Consider the following 22853-nt stretch of genomic DNA (forward strand, 5'->3'; position numbering starts at 1 on the left):
AGTTTCTGCAGTTATCTCCCTACACAAATTTTCTCCTTGGGCATTTGCAATGTGCTTATCAACACTGCAGAAGATCATATGCATGTTCAGTTTTTTGCAGAAAATAGTCTGCAAGCTTTCTGCTTTCAGAAGCTATCAAAAGCATGCTCTTCTGAAGCCACACTGAGTTTCAACTGATGAATTCAGAATGCTGCATGGAAGGATTTGAATACAAGCAGAATACGGAAATTTAGCGATATCTTTTTTTATTCTTTTTCATTCTTGCTTTCCCTTGGTAAACAGCAACACTTGCTGGCAAGAATGGGAATAACAGATCAATCCGCTTATTTTCAATTGTTGGATTTGTGTTTGTTAGTTATCCAGCTCTTTTCCAGCTGTAACTCAGTGCAGAATTTACCAGGGGGGGAGGAAGATATAATGTCTTGGCAGAAGATGCAGACTTCTTCCTAATGACAGTAAGGCCGTAAGAGCACCTGAAGTCAAATCAAGAGTTTATTTGTTTGAATGAAAGCCGAATTACCGGTTTTCCCTCTAAAAGAAACAAAGTACTCTCATGAGTTAGGCAAACAGAATTTGGTCCCCAGTTAGCGCATGAAATTGTATTTACACAAGAAAGAAAGAGTTAGTTGAGGGTTGCCTGTTTCTGATTTGCTAAGCAGCAGAACTTCTATACTGTGTGAAACTCCCGTTATTAACCATAGTTAATGGGGATTGTCTCATTCATTACCATACACTGTAAAGAATAACTGTTGGTTACTCTCTGTTCAAGCAGTGCTTCTGTTGCCAGTGTTGTCAGGAGATTTGCTTCATTTAAAAAAAACAAAGACCTGGGCTTGGCATATTAGTAGTCATTGATGGTGAACATAAAAGAAATGTAATAGGAACATACTGAAAAGAAACACAGTTTATAAGGTAATTGAGTGCTTAATTCCCTTTGTTATCAAACAGAAGTTAAGAGCCCACATACAATAAAAATATGGCCTGGAGAAAAGAAAGAGTGAAAATTAGCAGAAAGACTTTGGGTCTGCTAAAGTAGAGCCAGTAAGAGGAAAAAATGGGGGGAGGAATAAAAAAACCAAACAAAACCAAAACAAAAAAAGAAACCAAAAAACTTATTTTGTTGGAGGTTAGGGGAGCTAACTTGACTTGCCCTGATGTCCTTTCTGGGTCCCATCACATCTGGCAGGTGGCAATGGAACGTGGAGGTTCTGCGTCAGGTGTGAACGCTGCAGAATTACTTGTCTTCGGTCTGCTTTGATGTCCAGTAACTTATCAATGGCATATAGTTTTAAATAAATGTTGATGTTGCAGTTTTGTGTCTTTGTATTTTTGTGCATGTTTTAGGTTACGTTGTTAGATTGCGTTGTTTCTTGTGCATGGCACAACAGAGTCCTAAATGTTTGGATGATTAAAAAAAAAAAAGTTAGAGTGTCTGTAAAAGTATGTGGACTAATGTGTATTGCTTTGCTCAGGAGAAAGAACCCTTTGCATGTCGCGTAATTCTGTAAACACCACTGCTGTTGCATTAATACTATGGGGTTGGCAGTGTTGGATGCTCTTGGGTAACTCTGGGACAAGAGAGCATCTGCTAGAACGAATGCAACTCTCCATGCTTTGGGAATAGCAGGGAATAATCTTCCCTACTAACTGGGTTTTGTAATTTCTTTTAATGTACTTGATGATAGCTGTTGTGAAGGATAGTGGTATTGATGGTGTGGTCTGTATTGGTGGTTCTCATCTTCCTCGTCTGGGGTTCAGGTTGTTGGCATCACCAGCTGTGGTAGGTCCAACCTCCCTGGGTGTCACCCCCTCCCTACCCCAGTGGTATCACTGAGATCTGGATTTTTCAGCAGTTTAAAACTTTTTCCAGAGGTGGGATTTCTCTTACTCAGCTGTTACAGGCTGCAACAACATTTGTGGTGCTAACAGCATTTCTTAAAAAAGAGGGGGGGGGGGGAAATCTGTGCTGGAGTATTTACAAGGTTCCCTAAACTCCAAGTCTGGCTCTAAGCGTTATAGCCCTTTTCCTCACCTAACGACTGCAAACGTGCAAATCCGCATCTCTAGCCCAGCTTTGTCTCCTAAAGTCATTTTACAGACTGGTGCTGGGAGAAGGAAACGTAGCCAGGACAGGAGCCTGGAGCCCACTGTTGTGTACTTTGCTTGTCCATGCCTGGGAGCAAAACCAATCTCTGAAGTTCTGTAGGACTTCCCCTTTGAAACAGGGAGTAGGAATATTGGGAGGCAAAGGAAAGCTTGGGATTTTCCATGTTCTTCTGCTTAATTTAAAACAGTGATTCAGACAGCCAAGGGAGACGGTTTATCTGTTCAGCTATGGTATAGGCGTTGCCTCTTCCTGTGCCAAATACCTTTGAGGATGAGAAGAGACAACGTGGTCCTTCTCGAAACCTGAGAAGAATTTTGGTGGTTAAAAAGAAAAAATAAACATCTTCTAGATTTTGAGTCTGCTGAGCCTGTGCTGCCATTTACACCTAGTAGAAAGTAGGGATTATAATCAGGAAAAAAAGGCCTTTAATCAGTGAGTATGTTATTGTTTAAGGATGGCTTTTCTTTTATTTCTGACTGTTTTGGGTAACTTGGTATTTTCTGTCTCCTGGAGAAAGCTACTGTGCGTGGTTTTGTTCTTCCAGTAGCTGCGGTAGCCCGTAATGATAGTGATGTGTGTTGTAGGTCTGAGATAAGTGTTGGAAATCTGCATGTTTATTTCTGAGACATGATACAAATGTAATAACTTCTGAAGATCAGCTATAGATTAGGAAATACTTGGTGAGTCATACCTTCCCCTGGCTGCTTTTTTTCTTTAGCATGTCATAAATGTTTAGGAAAGCTCGTTCATCCCAGATAGGCGTGAAATCAATCTTTTGATGCATAGGGTTGTGACTCAGGGAGTGTAAACAAAAAGGCCACTTGGTGTAATGTCTGCTGCTGTGCTCTTGCCAAATGCCTTGAGCAGAGCGGGAAATCTCTTCTACTGTAGTTTGTTTGGAAGATGCTTTGAAGATTATGGATCTCTTCCATATACATCAATTAACTGTGATTAGGAGTGTTGTAGGTAATAGCTCTGCTATGAGGATGAAAAGAAGATGAGAAAGATGAATAGCACAGGATATGAAGGTATTGGCTGGATACATGAGAGAAGGCAATGGGGTATTGGGAGTCTTATTCCAAAGGGAACGAGGCGGCAGGGAAGAGTAAGACAGTCTGGCCTGGTGGGAGCTTTGTCCAGAGGGTTTCTAGGGCAGGCGTCAGCAACTGGCTGGGAGCTGATATCAAGGTGAGTTTCTGCTTCATCTCCGTGGTCTGGCTTCAGTCCCTCTCTTTGTTGTATGTGTGCCTTTAGCCCTTCTTACGGCATAAGTGGGACTACATCTCTAGAAGATCCTTCGGTCTTTTATGCACCACAAAGAGGAGCTCGGAGCCTTCAGGCTCTCTCTCTTGCCTGTTCTGTCTGGCTTGAAATTAAGTATGTCAGATATATCCTTAGCTGTGAGAACTTTCCTTATCCTTTCACATCCATCTTCTGTCCCCCACAACCCAGCAGTGCCACGAGGCTCCCCATCGCTTGCTTCCCATACTTGCTTTTTCATCCTGGAGGGGTTTTTGTCTGTTAGTAAAGTGAACTGGCTGCCATAATTTCATACATGTCCTTCACCTTCTCCCCTTTCCACCTTGGAAGTCACTGCTCCAGATTTGTCTTGTGTTATAGCACATCTGCTTCGCCTTCCCGAAGCTTTTGCTGTGTGGTCATCCACCTTGTCCAACAGAGCACTGTTTCATGATGGTTGTCCTCGTGAGCCTTTTAAAATGGTCTTGTTAACGAACTATGCTGTAAGTTGGGGGACTGGCAGGGAGTTGGTGTCATGTTTTTAGGGCTGTCTCAGTGGCACACGGCAGTATTTCCAATGGATGCCACCTACTCCAGAGCTTGCTATCACAGGGACAGATTATAACCAGCCTCTTGCACCCTGGCAGCGTAAGGTGGATGGAGCAGTTTTCAGGGCACTCTTGCATGCTGTGTGTGTGTGTTTGAGCGGTGTTGATGTTCCTGTAATTTGCACTGGCTGGACAAACAGGCTGCTTATTGCTCCTGTGATTGCCCAGGAAGTGTTCTGTCAACTCCACCCTTTTTTCCTGATGTGTAGCACTTCCCTCTGCTCCAGCATTGAGCTAAGTTGGAGAGAGGAACAGAGAACTGGGTGAGTCATCTCACAAAGCTTTTACAGCAGGTGTCTCACTGAATCTGCTTACCTTGCTTGCTTTTCTCTTGTGGTCTTTTTCTGCCCCATGTCTTCAGTTTCTTTGGGTTGTTCTTTGACGAGATGCTCTTAATAGCAACAGTCTTGTTAGCTTGTTTTTTCCATCTGTCTCAGTCTTCCATTCTTTCCCTCAAGATCTTTACCTTGCCAGCACAGGGGGTAAGTTGGCAGGTAAAGGTGATCTTGAGATGCTTTCTGCTGCAACACTTCCTATGGCAGCATCACATAATAACTTTGCCCATAGAAAATGAAGGGGAAGGTTGAGCAGAGCCGCGCCAGGGGAGGAAGGAGAAGGAAGACTACCAGCTACAATGCTATTTCAAATAAAAGCTTCTGTCTGTTGGCCTTGTCACATCAAAATGAGTTGACCATTAACTTTAGTATGGAAAAAGTATTTGTCCTTCCTTCAAAGGAAAGAAGAGATCCATGGTAGGAATTTGATGTTTTTTTATTATTATTAAAAAAAGGCAAACCCCTTTGGCTAGCACCTATTGTAAGGACTGCTGCTGTTCCCTGGCACACTTTTGTCTCCCCCCATGTTACTTATGTTGTCTGTCTTCTGTAATAAGTTCTTTGGCACATGAGTGGTCATGTTTGCTATTTGTATAGTGCTGTTTGTACAAGATGCTGATTGATGTTGACTGCTCCTGTGCACTGTGGCAGTGCAAACAATTAAGTAGCTTATATGTGGCAGGTGGAGACTTGGTGCATATATGAGTGAATGTGCACAAAACCTGTGATATGCTAATATATGGGGCGGAGATGTATAAAAAGCTTAAGTTTTGTGACTTTGGTAAATAAGCTGTTTTCAGGTAGGGGGACAGAGCAATCTCACCCACAGTGGGTAAAATAACGAATATGCTCAAGGGAACGTAGCAAAATAGAAGCCTTTGGGTATGGGTTACTGTCTGTTGGTATTGCAGAAGCAAGTCATTCAACAGCTTGTTTGTTTAATACTTTCAAATCGATTGTAACTTTTAATGGAGATGGGCAAAACCTTTACTCACTTAAACAACTTCATTCAAATGCGTATAGTAGAGTAAATGAATGCTTTTGATCTTCATCAATTTTTTACCTAGTCTGAAAGAAGAAAGCTGTAATAAGAGAGGTCTCCAGTAAGTCCATTTTGACTTAGGCCACTCTTCAACTCCTCCATCACTGGGAGAAATGTTGTATGGTTTCTTTTTACAATGTAAATATTTAAGGGGAGCATAACTTCTTGGTGGATACTGTCTAATTAAAAGTATTAGGAGCTGTGTTTATTTATAACATGTATGAATAATTATTACTCAAAGTCTGAGTATTATTTTCTTGGGAAGTCCCTCATTAGAAACTCTGCATCATCAAGGGCGAACTGTACTGTTACTTAACTAGTTTTGGTTCGCATCTGGGCAGAGACATAAGGAAAAACTGCAGAGGCAAATACAACACGCTGTGAATAAGAAAGCAAATCTTCCAGCATCCCAGATACTTTTCATAATTATTTTTCCTTGTTGTCTGGAACTTAAGCACAGCTAATGCTTATCTGCTTTGTGCAAGTGAAATGTTACGTATGTGGATTGTTGTTCTGGGTGGTACTGGGAGGGAGAGAGAAGTCGGGGGGAGTGTTTCCCCCCACCACCTTAAAGCCAGTGCTGCTGGAGCTCTCTAAGCCTGCCATGTACCTTCTACCAGACTGCATACCCTCTGTGCAGCTCTGCTTGGGTTATACATCCAAGTATTTGGCCTCTCTCCATTTTCTTTGGAATAGGGACCATTGTTTGTGCCTGGACAACAGTGGCTGTGTTTTCTAATTCAAAAAATGCCTTATAGAAGAGGCCTTTATCATCATTCCTGCTTTGCGGATGGGGAAATAGAAACAGATAAGGGAGCAGCTTACCCTCAGGTGATGTAGATGAGCAACAGTCAGGAACAGAGCCCTTGTCTTTGCCAGGTCCTATAGTTATTTCATCTGAAGTTAGTGTCACCAAGCAAAACTGTCCTGTGAGCTTCTGAAAATAAGACTTTATTACAAAATATTTCAAAACATAAACAACCCTTCCCTCTGCAGACAGAGCTAGCTTAGTTGCAATTACTGATAATCATGGCCTTAAGCTACTGGCAATAATATTCTTTGTCAGGTAGGGATAGCTCAATAGTCAGTGCTGGAGCTATAGGGTTGGAGAGATGTGGCAGACAACAATAAGACATAGAACAGGCTACTGCTCATCCATCAGCTTACTGGAAAAGGGAGTTCCTGCCCTGTCTGCTCTTGGCTGGGGCCGGGAAGTGCTCTCCTGCATGGTCCCATGCACTGAGAATGAACTCTGACCAGCTCACTTCTTGAAGCTGTCATTTAGTTTTTGTTAGACAATACTTGTAGCTTTGACCTTTCCTTAAACAGAACAAAACCAAGAGTCTTTGGGGTTTCTTATTCTTATTTTCTCAATTTTTCAATAGCCTTTTTTTTTTCTCTTCTCTTGTTTAAGAACTGATGCTGTTCTTCCTGGACCCGTAAGTATGCATCTCTTGTCCCATCTGTCTTTCTCCACATACATCCAGACCAGTATTCCTCCATCCTTACTATGATGAGACTCAGTCACATTCTCCATGCTGTTTTCTGGCCCTGTCTTTCCTTGTCACTTACCTCACCTGCCCTGATATCTGGCTCCTACCTTTCTCACACTGTGGTCTCCACCTGTGCCGCATACCTCAGGGCTGTTCCTTGCATGCTGACTGGTGTCCTGGCGGCTTCTACTCTGCATCTCTGGGTGTTTTTTTTCTTGCATTTTCCTGTGCTCCTTTCTCCTGAAGGAGAAGGCCTCTTGTACTACATCCTTTCTTTTGATGTGAAGTCTTCCAGTTTGTTCTTCCCTCTGTCCTCTCCCTGTACTAGTGAAGACTAAATGAAATTTCTGTAGCTTCATGTCCAATAACCAGGTCTTGATTCCTTGTATTTTCATGGTATAAAGGAATCCCATCTATACCTCTCTACTTCATAGTGTTTTGTACAGCACAAACCCAAGGATGATCCCCAGAACTCTTGTTTTGTGAACTTACTTAATTTGGAGTGCAAAGGATACGGAGGTAAGTAATACGGAAACAAAGAATGGTAGTAGTAGTTACAAATTCAGATTGCAGGACAAGGAGAGGCTACTTTCTGTATCGAGGACTTTTTGTTAACATCACAAGTAGAAACTGTAAGGCTTTTGCTAACTAACCGTTTCTGAGACCAGTCTAGGATGGGAGAGCACGCACTTGTGGCAGGACATGGGTTTGCTTTGCATTCAGGAGGGGGTTCTGACCTCTCTGCCACTTTTTCCTTTTATCCTCTGTTTGACTATCCATTAATCCTTATGTCCACAACCCAAACTAGCCATAATGTGTGCTTTGTAGCTTACATCTCATGGTGATTTTTTTTGCCTCTTTACTCAGAATTTTTTGCTTCTGTGGCTAGTAGTGGGATAACTGGAATTTAGCGTGAAGGCTGTACTGCATGATGTTGGTGATATTAAAGCCTTGCTATGCCCCTGTCATGGAAGGGGAGGAATTCAAATGTGGTGACTTGATTTAGCATGTTCCCATCATACAATAAAGGAAAACTTGCCAACTGAATTGGAAGTGATGGATCGGTTGCATTAGGATTTTTCTTTTCTGTTCATAAATGGTGAATTATTCCCTGTTTCCTCCACTCCCCTCCTCCCCAAAACTAATAAAATTTAAGCAGAGTTGGCTTTGCATCTAAGAACTGGGCTTCTGCAAAATGTACTGAAAAGGAATCAATTAATGTTTTTATAGTTAAATTATTAGTTCAGAGAAATCTCAGTTGTTCTACAATAGCAGCGTTTTTCTTGGTTTATGCAACCAGTGACGTGAATAATCTCTGTGTTGCTAATGCTGATCCATCTGTTGACATTCTACTGGAACAGCAATGCACTTAATGGTATTTTAGATTTGGTCAAGCATTAAGCAAGCATTTTCTTATAGTTTGGTAGTTTTCTTTAATCATATGAGAAAGTAGATGCTGGAACTGGTAGACCTGCAATATAACTGTGTTGACCTCACAGGAGAGAAATGGCTTTGTCCAGTGTCCTGTCTGTCTTCTTGCCCTGCTTCTGTCTTGTGTGAGAAATACCAAAACAAAAAAGGTGTATTTCAGAGTTTGGTGGTGGTCTGAGCAGTGCTAGGTGTGAACACCTGGAAGCCTAATGATGAATTTGTCTACTAAAAGCTTACAGTCCCTCCCCTCCCCCCGCCAAGTGTTTCTGTTCATCTAATGAAGTAGTCTCCTTACAAACTCCTGAATCGCTTATATTGTGTGATCATCGTGGCTGCGAGAACATCACTTTTCGTTATTACAAGAATATAACTTTTGATGTTTCAGGCGAATGGATTTGTTCATCAGCTGCTCGTTGCAAGTACTTTGCGGATGCATCCCGCAGTCATCTGTCCTGGTTTCTTTTATATTTAGGGAAGGGAAAGGAGCTGTGCTGAATACTGTGAAGATTGACCAAGGGTGGTCTGGGCCATCTACTTTGAGTCTCTGAGTCCTGGCCCAAGGCCTTTAAACAAGGGCTTTTCTATGTGGACGCCTGAGTCCAGCTCATGTTATCTGCAGCCTGTCATCCTAAGCGTGGGGTGGAGGGGTAAGAAAGACTAAGCTGGAAGAAGGAAAGGGAAGCAGAAAGAAGGGCAGGCAACTTTCTGTCTTGAAACTTGTAGCCTGACTTTGGGATGTGGTGAGAGAAGTGGGGGCTTCTGTCTGATTTTTGGACACCAGTCATGCTGACCTTTCCGAAAGGGATGAAGGTGGTGATTAAGATCTCTATTTGCTAAACCTGTAGATGTAGCCAGCCTGATGTCTTTGTGTGTTGGCGGTGGCTTTTCCTGAAGGTCTCTAGAAGCACCAAGTGTTTGGGGCATCTGGGTTGAGCACTGGAGGGAGTACTGGACCTGGAAGGGCTGAATTGTGGCTTCACCTCCTGCATGTGCTATCTCACGGGAAGCTGAAAGAAACGTTCTCCTACAGACTAAATGCTCAGCCTCACATTTGAGGACAGGGTGGACACAGAAACTAGAAAGGGATGGTTTCTGCATCTCTGGCATCTTTGAAAACAAGTGCCGTAGGACCTCTCCTGCAGCAATTTCTGGTGGCTCCTGCCGGGGGCAGACCTATTCTCTCAGATCTCCCAGATATCATGTTATTTCACCAAATGTGAAGTTGGGTTTTTTGTGTTTAGGGTTTTGTGTTTGGTTTGGGTTTTTTTTGTGCATGTGAAATGTCCCAAACTGTTAGCTAGGCCTCTTTTCAGAATACTTTGAATTTGGTAATTTTGGCCTTGTGGCCTTGTGATGGGCTTATTTTTTCCTGGTAAGACTTAAAAATAAAACAAATTATTTGTACAGGTTTTATTTCTTTACCAGGTTTTGGTGTATTTGAAATTACTTTAAATGAGCTTCAGTAACACAGTGCTTTTATTTGTTATAAAATAATGACCAGATTTACTCCAGGTCTGACTTTGCCTGCCTGAGGTGGTGTTACCCTAAAATGGATAAGCCCCTCTCTGAGTGCAAGAACCATACTTTAATTGTCCCTAAAGCTAGACTGCTGCTACTGGAAGGTGTTATTTGTCATGGGAATAGCCATCCTTTGGCAGCAGTCTTCAGCAAGAAGTTCAACTTTTGTTTCTACCTGAAATTTGAACCCTTGATGATAATATGGTGAACATCCTTTTGTTTTCAAGCGTGTGTTAGTTGCAAGAAGGATGTTGAAAGTTAAGTATTTTGTGTGACAGTGCACTCTTAAGTAGAGATCAAGCAGCTAAACTGAAGTCATCAATGTTATTTTGGAATGAATGTTGGAAGATGTTATTTTCCAACATTTAGGTACTATTTATTATCTCTGTCCTAAGCCTTTCTGTCTTGTCTCTGTTTTTTACATAGTGATTAATACTTGCATTCTAGTCAACAGCAATGCAACTGAAATCAGAGGCAAGTGCTGGGACAGCGCTGTCTGCCCTCTCCCCACTCGTGCTCTGTGCGGTGTGCTCAGCAATAACGAGAGAGATCATGAATGTTTTCTTCAGAAGTTTTGGGAAGACTTGCTGTCAAGATGTGTGTGCTGCAGCACCCGGTAGCTTGAATGACACTGCCAGATGGGCTGTAAGCTCAAGTGGCTCTGAGGTTGCCTGGGTCATCGCATGTCTAAATGCTTAGTCACCTTTTAGACTTAAGTTTTTGAAATAACTTTTTCTTTTAGTTTACCAAACCAGGCTTACTAAAGTATTCTAAAAGCTATGGAATATTGTTTGTTCTTAGTCCAATAGAAACAGTTATTTAAAAATGTTTGGGAAAGTATTTCTCAATATATGCTTTGGTCTTTCTGTTGACCTGAAATTGCTTATTAACTTGATGATGCACCAAGGCTGCTGTCTGACATAGATAATCTAATATGCCCTCTACTCTGCTCAGTCAGTGTGTGTGTGTGTTTCCTGTAAAATGGTACAAGAAGCACAGATATAGCTGGAGCATCTAGTCTGGACTCCCGGACAAAAATAAACACGACATTATTATATTAGACTTGGACACAGTTCTAAGTGGTGGTGTGCTTTGATAACTTTGACATCTAATATTTTTAAGCAGACCTTAAGGTTTGTAGGGTTTGCTAGTCTGGTGGCTAAGCCTTTCCCAGTGCAGCTTTTTTTCCTCTGAGGTTCCTGGTTTGGTGTTTGTATCCTTCTCTAAAGTCTGCTATTACGGAAAGCCATGGTTGTGCTTTTCCCTGGTCATACAAAAGTGGCAGTTAGACATAATGCCCCAGCTGCCAATTGTAAGTGCTTTTTTTTTGTGTACAGCAAGGTCAAAATTACACAGATTTGCAATCAGTTCGCTGTCTAACCGTTACCTTACTAAAGCACTTTTGTAGCTCTCTTACCTCCCTTCCTGCACTGAAACTCCTAAATTTAGTAACACTGAAGCCTGAGGGTTAGAACTGTGCTGTGAATTTGCCATAACTCATCTCGTTTGCATTATGCCCGTTCAAACTGTTAAATGGCAGTTCCCTTTCTTCTGCTTGCGTTTTAGGGAGCTGTCAGCAGCTTGCCAGCAGAACTTGACCACTGGGCTGCTCTGGGTCCATGTCACTGCTATTACTCCCACCACTATACCAACAGCTGTATTTATATTTGCAGTATCACCAGCTACAGGCCTTTCTATTTTAAGAATCCCTGGCATGCTGTCGCCTTTCCAGAACATGATTTGCACTCTTAGGGAAAATGAAATATGCATCCAACAGAAAGCAGCAAGCTTGCAGAAGTTTGGATGTACATCAAGTTTCCTTGAGGCGTACCTTAAGAGAAATGACGGCTGGTTATGAATTATGACTGCTAGAAGATTTCTATCACTTACAGAAAACTAAGGAGGAGAGATTCTGACTGATTCTGCTTAATTTTTTCCAATGCGTGTACATTGGTAAAGTACTTCTGTTTTTCAATGCTGAGTAGCTATTAACTCAAAGCCTTAAATGCAGCGTGTCAGTTATGTGGAGTTGTCACTGACAGTAGTGTTTGGTAAAGAAGATGCTCTGCCATGCTCCTCTAAGCTATAATCTTTTCCTAAACTTGCTTAAGGGTAATAAGAAGTGATCTTGGGCGCTGGTACTGTTGCAGAATAGCAGTATGCTAAAAAACCTGTGTGTGTGTGCATGTGTTGGGTTTGAGCAGGAAAAATGCTGAGGGCTGACTCGCCAGAATGTTGTTTCGGGCAGAAGGAGAGGGGTTCAGCTGCTCACCATTCCCTTACAGTCAGATTTGATCCGTTAGTATTTTAAGAAGGCAGTTAGGGAAATTTGCCATCTCCACATGGCATCGTGTGCTGGGCACACTCGGTGGGGAGAAGAGAATGTATGTAAGGGTTCAGTGGTTTCTTGTTGGCTCAGCTAACTGAATTTTAGTAGTTGTCAACATTATTAAAAGCTTACATGATATCTCTATTTAATTCTATTAAAAGAGTTTGGCTGGTAGGAGCATTTAAACTCTGAATCTCTTAAAAGTACAGTAGGTCAACAGACAAACATATAAGGATTAATGAAGAATATAACAGCAAGGGCCCTGTGTGTAAGTGACTAATGTAGAGACTGTGTAGCAGTACACGCACGGAGCAGTTGTTGGAGAGTGGCAAGAGTCTTGTTGCAACTACAAATATTCTTCTATATCTTTCCAAGGGGTGGTGCAGAGCCTGGGCCACATCATTCTTGATCCCATCTGCCGTGGCTGAAACCTTTCCAACTTGGATGAATAAAATATTTTTAAGTATATGATAAGTAACTTAAGAGAGAAAGACTAAACTTCAGTGTTTCTGGACCAAAAATAATTTGGGTTGGAAGGGACCCCTGAAGGTCATTTGGTCCAACCCCGTGGCTCAATGTCCAAGTCTGAAGTTGGGCAAGGCTCTAAGCAGCCATGTCTAGTCCAGTTTTGCTTATCTCCTGAGCATCACTAATGAAAATGTCAAACAGTGTTGATTGCAGTGGTGACCCCTGCAAGGACAGCTACTATTAACCAGCCCATCCAGTGTGGGCTGACCTGTCTGACCACTGCATGTAGAGCTGGGCAGTCTGTCCAGATTTCCTCGTGTCTTGTAGTCATGTAAACAGCGATCACTGTTTTCTGGTTTTGTCCACTGAGCCAGCCATCTCACTGTAGAAGGCAGTCAGCTTGGTGAGGCACTGTTTGCCCAGCATGGGAGCCATCCCATGGCCTTTCCCTGATCGTGGTGTAGATTACACAGGTGTCTGACCCATTTGCCTTGCCCTCTTACTAATAGCCTCAGACCTAAACAATCTTTGCAGTGAGCAGCCAGTCAGGAACCAGGGCAGAGCGGAGGACCATTGATCTCTAATGTATTTTCCTTTTGTCAGAGGGCTTAGCAATGCTTATGTTTGCAGAATGACCTTAAAGACCAGGGCTGCGGGGCTGCTGGCTTTCCTTCCAGCTGCCAGTGCCGGGCACTTCCCAATGTGTTTCACTGCTTGGGTGTTCCAGGTTTCAGAACAGTCTCAGCTATACTGATGTGTACATTCAGGGTGGGAAGAGTTTGTTTCCTACTGAAGAAATTAATTGCTGGTAACTTTCCACGTTCTTTTTCCTCAGTTTTGTCACTGAATATTTTCCAGGACCTGCTTTTTTCTGGTAACAGTTTTGGCTGGAAAAACTATAGGCCAGTTTTCAGTGCGGTTCAGTCAGGAGCAGATAATATTAAGAGGAAAAACTCACAGGCGTTTTCAGAACTTGTGGATGATTAAGTTTTCAGTGACAGAGATTTTTTTTTTCTTTAAGTGCTAACAAAATATGTCTATGTACAAAAGCTGTGTTTGAGTGCACAGAGATTAAGCCAGCTATAAATAGCATCTTCCGTGACCCTGCTGGAATTTTCTTTAAGCTTGGAAACACTGAAGTGTGTGTTTTGTCAGATTTGAATCATGAACCCTGAAGAAGAGCTAATGAGTTCTTATTTCTCACCCCTAATCTCCAACTAGAGCGTTCTTTATACGAACAGCAGATCAGTCTGAAACTGTAGCTCAGGCTTCATTTGCCTTATTTAACTTCGTTTACTCGTTTTGTTCATTGTAACATTTTTTTCTGCTCCAGTTGGTGTGTTTATGAAAATAATTATTTTCAACCCATATTATCAAACCCATGCAAGCTGTGCAATTGTTGCTGTGGGTGACAGTTCACAAAATCTGCTTTATTTTCTGCTGTACTTAAAAACAGGCTTTTCCTCTTGAACATCTTGCAACTCTTACCCTCATGAAATGCATAGCTTTCTCTGTTATTCTGTCTAGTTCTCCTGGCAACTTAATGAAGAGGTATAGCTGGGACTCAATGAGCAATTCTTGGGACAAAAGCCGTATTCTCTGCTGCTGCCCTGGTGGATCTGGTTGTAGGCAATGGGTGGCAAAGCACTCATTTGCTTTTGGGGGTGAGATTTGGTTCTGGGCTTTAAAAATGTTCCCGGGTTGTGCTGCACCCAGACTGGCTGGGGTGCAGTTAATATAACTGTTGATGAGGTTTTGCCAACACAACAATAAAAAAATGATTAAAACCCCCCAGTTTGGTTGAAATTGAAGTGTTTTGTTGGAATACATTACCTCTGACATTTTTGGTAGGAAGCAATCAGAATGCTTTTCATGTCCTTTTTTGATGCAGAATTTATTTTACCATATATTAGTATTTAAACTATAATAGATGTTTTGGTAATCGTTTGAATCCGTGCTTCAAAAATATTTTCTTTGAATTTGTCTTCTGTTTCTGTATAGAACAGAATTGTAAAAAATAAAATTCCAGTGCTTGCCTAGCTCTTGTTTGGCATGAAGTTGCGGAGCACTTAAAATTCCTCATACAACAGCTTTAATTGCTTGCTAATCTTGCCTAAAGATTGGCTGAGAATGTCAGCTTGGTTCTCCTGATGCTTATTTGCGGTAGCATAGACGGCAAATGCTTGGAGAAAATGTACTAGGAGTATTTACTGTAGAATGTGGATAAAGGGGTATGGAAACCCTTGCCTAGAGGTCAAACTGTTGACGTTTAGGTTGTTGGCTATTGATCTGTATCTCTAGTCTGACAGATGTATAGCTTTTGTAGAATGAGTTAATAATTTCTTGCTGTAATGCAAAATCAACAGCCAGTTGACCTGAGCCCCTGAACACGACCCCCATGGAAGGAGACGATGCGCGATGCTGTTCCCAGCGCTGCTGCTCTGCTCCATGGAGCCTTCCTCGGTGAACCGCTCTTTTGGACAAAGACTGCCCGATAGCCGTGCCTTCCTCTTTCCTTTAGATGTTGTGTTCAGCTTTGATGAATGTGTTAGTACTCATGTTGTTGGCTGTTCCCTTTTTTTAGAAACAAATCTTACCCGCAGTAACTCTATATCCACAGTGAGTAATGGAGAAATCATTGCTCGTTAATGATTCACTTACAGGTTCCTGGATTGCTGTTGCTCAGTCACTTGTGTTGCTGTTGTCTACAGAAGCATTGCTCAGACGAGCACTTAGACCCGATTTTCATAGTTTCAGTAAGGTTATTGTAATGACAGGATGGCGGGTGTCTGCCTTTGGTTACTGATAATCTGCTTCAAAGTATATCACTCCAGAGCTGGTCCCAGTGATGCTCTCAGCAGGCTTGTAGAAATTGGCTGCCTTTGAACCTTGCAACTACTTAAAGACCGCTGTTAACAGTTATTTTTTTGTTGGTTTGCGAAACTTATGCTTGGCTATTTGCTTAAAGACTAACTCACGATTTACCTGTCCTGCTGTGTGTGCCTCTTGTACGCTAAAAAGATTAAATACTAAACTTTGCTTTTCCATTCTGAAACTTATTTTCAGGTAAAGTTCTCATCACAGCCTCTCCAAAGTGTTTACTTTCTGCGTGCACACTTGGTGGTGGCTTTCTTGGGAAGCGTGCATGCTTTGCTGCTGCAGTTACGGGAATGGTGCATCTAATAAAGGAGCGAAAGGAAACTTCAACTCTTAAGTAACTCAGTTGCAGAAACAGAGTCCTGAAAGAGATGCCTGGGGTCACCGAGTCAGTCCTTTGTCTCAGTCGTGCCTGTCATATCCTCCCTAGGCTGATTGAGTTACGCAGACAAAGCTTGCCTAATAATTCAGCTTCCTATTTTGTAACAGTCATTATTGTAAGCTGTTTCATGGTGCCATTGTTCAAATAAACTGAAAAAAAAATAAGGGGCTCACACAAGAACAAGAGGATGCTTTCGCTGCTTTTGGCTTGGTTACTTCCTGTAAAAAAAAAAAAAACCACTTGCAATGCGTTGCTTGGGATTATTCAGGAACAGTCAATCCAATAATAGAAATTAATAAGTTAAAAACCTCTGGAAGCTTCAGGATGTTAATAAGAAAACACTGTGGCCTGACTTAAACATTTAGTGTCTTGGTTTTTTTTCTTGATATCTACTTGCCTTCCAGCATGGGTGGCCAAAGCCCTGTGGCTCGGAGTCACTTGCCAGGAACATTGTTCGGGCTAACAGAAGCCCTGGCCTCGGTGGTGCTACGGTTCTATCCAAGATCAGCGTGAAAACCTGCACACCCGGCCAGGGAAGCTGAGAGCACAGCCTCTGCTCGGCCAGAGGCACGAGCATGGGCGGTGGGAGGAGTAGGAGGCTGTAGCAGGTCCTGGGCCGAAGGAGGTGTGTAGTGTGAGGCTCCGTCAGGTAGAAGCGTGGCAGGCAGACTTTCTGAGAAAAAGAGGCAATTTGCAAGCTAGTTACTTTTATTGCTTTTAGGAGTTCCTGTAACTGATTTTATTCTGGGCAGAAAAATCAGAATTTTTTAGCGAAAGTACTTTTTTGTAGTCGTTTCTCTTTTTTTTTTTTTTTCCTTTTTTTTTTTCTTTTCCTTACCAGTGGCGAACCAGGTCAGGGTTTCTGCAAGGGATGGCTTTCTTGTCATCATTCTCCCACCATCATTTCACAGCAGTGGCTTCATACCCTCTCCATTTTCTTCCTCTCGTGTTGCCCTTCTCCACTTTCTCTTCCTTCCACACTGCCCTTTCCCTCCCATCCCACCTGTTTGCCCCTGGAGCGGAGTCGGAGCTGGCGGTGACGTGCCGGTGTGCCAGCGGGGAGCCGGGAGCTCAGCCTGCCAAAGCACTTTTGCCTTTCGGAATTCATAAGCTGCAGGATGTCACATACCAGAGAGCTCAGATCTGCATTTGGGTTTAAGTTTGTGCAAAAAGTGGGAATGTCTCTGTTCAGACTTTTTTTTTTCTTTTTTTTTTTTTAAATTGAACTCTTAATGTCTAAAGTGAAGGAGCACAAAACCTGGTGGTTTGGGGTTTTTTTTTGTTTGTTTGTTTTTTGTGAGGGATGCCCCTTCAAAAAGCCTGAGATTGCTCCTCATCATGTTGATCCACATAAATTGTTCGAGAGACCTGGGCCTAAGCTCGTATGGGAAACAGCACTGGATCAATGAAAGAAAACATTCAGCAATGTGCATTTTATACAAGCATTTAAACTTTTTTTTTTTTTTGGTTTTGTTTAGTAATAAAAGGAACAAAGCTATTATTAGTGACCATGGGCTTGGGAGTTTGCTAAAGCAGCAATAGTTACTCATCTGTTTTCATTTGCAGAAGTATTCTAACAAAGGCAGCCACAAATGCAGTGGCGGGGTTAGGAGGTGGATGGTAGGAGTGGAAGTGCAGTTTCTGGAAGCCGATGCTTACTAAGACCTTTCTGTCTAGTCTTGGTTTTGTGGCCATCAGGAGCACCGTTCCCAGTGAGCTCTTGCCTTGCAGGATAGAAACGTGAAAGAATGAATTCCCTGGGTAAGTTCTCGGTCCTTTTTCTTCTCTAAGCTGCAGCAGAGCTGTACAGAGCAATTGTCACTTCTAGTGCCAGCATGAGGTTGTGTCTGTACGTCAGCTCCTGCAGCTGGCTTGCAGGTGTTGGGAGAACAAGCAGTGTTATGTGATCATTTTGTTTCACTTTTTCCCCCTCCCCTCCTAGGCCAGGTAGGAATAAAATTGAGAAATTATCTGACTTACAACAACAAAAAAACCAAACTCACACAGGGTAGTATTTCCCTGCTTCTTTCTTTTTCTTCTACAAAACAGCCTAACAAGCATGCACAAGACCTTTGTATATGCTTTAATGTTCAGCCAGCTGGTTCATGGTTTGCTCCGTTGCAAATGCTGTGGACTGCAGAACTGATGCTGTACGTGGTGGGGTCGACGCTGCCTTGCGATTGTCCTTTCGGTGCGGTTTCCTCAGATGCAGTAAGGGCAGGCGAGTTTTCAGCTGAAAATGCTGTAGTCAAATATACTCTGTGCCAAAGGAGCATCAGGCTGTGGGAAGTAAGAATTAAATACTCCTATTGATTCCCTTGGGTTTGGGACCATGTCCCAGCTAAATTTGGTTATGATGCACTGAATGTATGCTTGAATTTGAGGTTGTAATTAAATGCTCAGTGAAAGTTGCTGTCTAATAACCTCATCAAAATCAGCCTCTTTCTCCCCAGTCCTGCAGCAGTTAAGAGTCTGACCTCGCAATCTGAGTTTAAATTCGAAGGTTACTAGGGCGAATACCACGAGAAATACCTTGAATAGGTAACACAAACTTTCTGAAATTGCTGTTTGCCTAGATGTCTGTGTGCTGAAGGTATGGACTTAAAACCATGGAAATGAGGAAGACCTAAATAGAAAGGAGAGATGGAGAAGGAAAACTCTTGTTTGTGTATAGAGATCTGTTGGGGCGGCTGAGCCACAGCATAGAAAGTTCCAAGTATTTTTCTGGTGTCTGAAATGATATTGGCTGTGGGTTTTAGATAACAGATAAGCAAGGGAGGAATAATTGAGCTGCTTTATCGGGCTGCTTACAGAAACTTGAAGTTTAGCATGATAGTTGAATAAAAGGTCTTATCTGTATTTATGGTTATTAATGGTCAGAAACTGCCATTTAAGAGGATAGATTGAGTAATTTGTATTAAAATTGTAAATATATCTTTTTTCCTGGATTTTATACAAACATTTGTTTCAAAAACCAGGCCTTCTCTTTTTGCTACATGAAAGAATATTTTGCTTTCAGATGCCAAACTCTTGGGAGTAGACTGATAGAATAGGAAAAATGTTGCACTTCATGTTATTTTTACACAGGACATCTAGCAGGGCTTTTTTGATATTTTTAGGAGTGGGTTTTTAAAATTTTTAATCTTCCAGTTTTCTTTCTTTCTTTTTTTTTTTTTTTTATAAAGGTTTTGCAAGCGCAATAAAATATGTAGACATAAAAGTTTGAAATACCTGGCACTAAAGGGAACAAAGAAACCTTCACACTCTTGAAACGAGATTCTGCACATAAAACTTCAGTTTGCTTGGTTTTCCTCCATGGCAGACAAATTTTTGAAGTTTACTTTGGCAGTAATTCATACCACCATTATGTTAAATAGGAATGGAAGGATGTTTCCAAGCAGTGTGTTGTTTTATTGCTACGCAGAAATGCAGTTTTAAATCTGTTTTCTGTAGGTACTTTGGTTTGGTTTTTTTTCATTTCCTTGTCTTCTTCCCATGCATCTATAGGTTCCCAACCCCACTGGAAATAGTTATATTCATGTTTTTAATTGAAATAAGGAAAATATATGATTTGGCCATTCTGGCTTGAAGTTCACGATTTAAATTTTTATGCACGTGTAATGTTAACCAATACAAAAATGCATGCAGGGTGGGTCCCACCTTGTATTTGTATATTTGGTTTGTTAGTTCCACAGAGTTTTATTGCATTTAATCTCAAATTAAAAATTAAAAAGATAGACTTTGCTATAGAAAACTTGGCAATTTTCTGCCAATATCAGTTTTTGGTTTGCTGGTCTAGTTATGATGGAAAACTTTATTACAGAAAAGCTCTTGTATATTGCTTCTTGGAGGGTAGTACTTGGGCAGTTGATAAAACGATGCCGCTGTTGAATAATGCAGTGAGAAAACGATACATCAGTTAGAAACTGGGTTTTTAAGCTGCTGCAGCTAAATCTAGAACATGCTGGCCAATTTCTAACAAAACTGACTTTTTCAGGTTTTCTGGAGCATGGTCTCTGCGCACCTATTACCCCCGGAAGCAAGATTGGGGGGGTGCACCTTTTTGTTCAGGGTGGGAGAGTATCAGCACAGGAGAATGATGTTGGAACATGGGTCTTATCCATGAGTTATCCCGGTAGTAATATGTCCTTACAGTAATACACTGGGAGTTGCCGCGGTTCAGTGAGTGGTTTGGGGATTTTTGTGGCGTGGTTTCATTTTGAGGACACTACTCTCAGCTGATTTTCCTTAAGCTGTGTTGAAAGTGCCATGGTCTTCTCCTAGAGGTGAATCAGACGATTCCTACCAACTTCAGTCTGTTATTTGCATGTGGGCATGGAGAAGGCTTTTCACCCTCTGAAACTGTGATCTTCTGCATTCACTGGAATTGCAGTAGCCTTTTATTGCCTTTTTTAATGGTAGTATATTGAGGTTTTCCTTAAATAAGGGAGGATACAACTTACCTGAAATCATAACTGTAAGGTTGTTTTATTGCTTGTAAGACTGCTGGTATCACAGTCCTGAGTGCCTCCCTTGCTGGCACTTGCTAATGCTTCATCTGCAATCCTGTTCAGGGCCACTACAGTACCAAGGTCTTGGACCTGTTTGAAAACCAAAAGCCTTTCGCCTGGGAAGTGCATTGTTCTGGCTAACTTTGCAATGCCCAATTTACCTAGTGCTGGTTCTGCAGAGGCGTGTGGTGGCATGGGTAGTGAAATTTGATTTTTTTTTTTTCTTTTTTTCTTTTTCTTTTTTTTTTTTTTTTGCCTAGGGCTTTTTTGTTCTTGTTTCAGGGAATTTTTGAATACCAGTCTGGAAAGATTTAATGTGCCAGCTTTTTAGTAGTACTAAACACGTGTTTGATTTTTAAAAACTCATACATAAGCATTCAAATACTAAAGAATTCAGTTTCAAACAACTTCATATATGGACTTAATCATTAGAACATATTACCTAACGCATTTGATCTGCTTTTTTTATTTTTCAGCTGAACATTTTCAGCTTAACATTGGCGTGTATTTTGTAGATCGTCTCTGCTTTCCCCCAATTATTTTTAAAAACACAATTCTAGCAGCATGAGCTAATGTAAGCGTCTTTAGAAGGCGCTTGCTCTGCCAGACAGGAGGGTGTTTTTCAGGTTGCATGCTTTGGTTTTGTGTACTTCTTAATTATTACTTTTTTCAGAATAAATTAGGCTGTACTGAAAGAGCATCGGAGGCTGAAGTTCTTTGTTCCCAGGCTGGAAAGAACATGGCCAGTGAAGGTGTTTTCATCCTGCTCCACTTTTGAACTTCAGTGGAAATTTTGGATGGCAAGTCCAGGACGTTGAACAGCAGCGGGATGCTGAGGGTTTGGGTTTTTATGCTGATGTAACGGACTGAAAGGGTTCTTCTCTGCTGAACTTGTGAGTAGGTGTTGCAAGAGCCTGGCAGGTTCACCTTCAGTTTCGTCTTGTGTTGCTTGTCGGTGCCAGGTAGGATAATGAAAGACGCATGACTGTTGGCTGCAGAGGATGGATGTTACTGGGATTTAGAGATGTGGTTTCAAGTCCTGTCTTTACTGCTCAGGCTGTGTGTCCCCAAGGAAGTCCCCTAAGAGGCTCCGCTCAAAATCCTTGTGTTGAAAATCATTACGGGTGATGGCATCTTTGTCAGATGATGTATGGCTGTTGAACCCTTCAGCTGCTGTTCTTGTCTTTGAAAGGTGTCCCTCTTACATCTGCTCTGGATTAAATCTCTTTCTCTGCATGCCTTCTGTCTACTTTAAGTTGTCTCTGTAGCAGGTATTCCTTGTTTGTGTTGGGGAGGACCCATACTCTTTGGGTTAACGGTTTTGGATTGGGAGAGAAAGGGCAGGTGGGCTTCTATAGGTTTGCCCATGTGGCCTGGTAGTTTAACGCATGAGAGCTCCAGCTTTCCAGGATGGCAGAAAGTGGTGGGCAAATGAAGGTGTGCTGTTAAGACTCTTGAAGGTAAATTGGCTTAGTTCTCCTTGCAAAGCAAACTTCCTGGAAGGGAATGTGAGTTTTCTTCCTCTGTCAAAGTCTGCTGTAAGTTATATGCATGTTATAAACATCTTGACCTGAAAAAATACTTAAATTGACCGGCCAGTTTTGGCTGTCCAGTCTGGACTGCTAGAGGTACCCCTGGGCTGGTCAGGGAGCCATTGCCTAGAAAGTATGAGTAGGTGTGCCTTTTATTTCTTTTCCTATTTTTATTTTGTTCCTTGACTGAATAAAGAAGCAAATATTTTTGCTCAAAACTGGTGACCTACTTGAACATTTGATTTAGGCAAAATGTCTTGACGCTGACTCTGTGGGCCAGTTAAACTGGATAACTTGGTGTGGTCAACAGAAGGAAAATAGGGACCGAGGCTGATCGTTCTGATGTGAACAAATAACAGCTTTTCCTTTTCATCACCTGCTCCCACAGTTTTCTAACTCTAGCTTTCTTTCTGTGCTATTATGTCAGTTATTTGTACAGCTTGACGTGAGTTTTTGCCTATTTAAGAAATACTGACTTGGAGTAACTTTTGCATGACAAAAATGACCTTTATTTGGAGCCTATTTTCAGACCTTTTCCTAATTTTAGTACTTGAAGTTAGTCTTATCCATTGACTTACTCCATTTGAACCTGTGGCTGCCCCACATTAAGGAAGCACTGGACCCCTCTGGTTTCTGCATGGTTCAGTGCAGAAATCTGGGGAATAGTGTAGCAGCCAGATGCAAAAGGTGGAGTCAGCTAAACTGTAGCCCCTTACTTGCGAAGTGGTGACATAGGCACTCAAGTTATTTTTGAATTAGTTAGAAAGGAGGGGTTGCATTTTTGAGGTATTATTTACTGCTTCAGTTCAACACTTCTGAACTCTGGCTCACTCAGCTGGGCTAATGTGGGAGAGGATACGGACAACGGCGTCCCCGAAGGTGGGGGCGAGGGGGAAGAGAGAACTTCCAAGAAATTGCAGCACGATGACTGCTGACACTTGCTTTCCAGCTGACCCAGCGCGCCAGATGATATGAGAAGTG

The 22853-nt window shown here is 41.9% G+C and overlaps 1 protein-coding gene across 9 annotated transcripts in view; it reads left to right on the forward strand.

Annotated features, from left to right (window-relative positions):
• The window catches only part of MITF (melanocyte inducing transcription factor), a 112578-nt gene that overhangs the window by 24500 nt on the left and 65225 nt on the right, over nucleotides 1-22853 (forward strand). Inside the window, exon 1 of one of the 9 annotated variants that reach the window (XM_052776175.1) lies at nucleotides 17570-17590. The exons of the other annotated variants lie outside the window; for them this stretch is intronic. The gene's annotated coding sequence lies outside the window, so the exon portion shown is untranslated. Of the gene's footprint in view, nucleotides 1-17569; nucleotides 17591-22853 lie in introns of those variants that run through there. 9 annotated transcript variants of the gene reach the window in all.

Source organism: Harpia harpyja, chromosome Z (assembly GCF_026419915.1).
Source record: "Harpia harpyja isolate bHarHar1 chromosome Z, bHarHar1 primary haplotype, whole genome shotgun sequence".
Lineage (NCBI taxonomy): Eukaryota > Metazoa > Chordata > Aves > Accipitriformes > Accipitridae > Harpia > Harpia harpyja.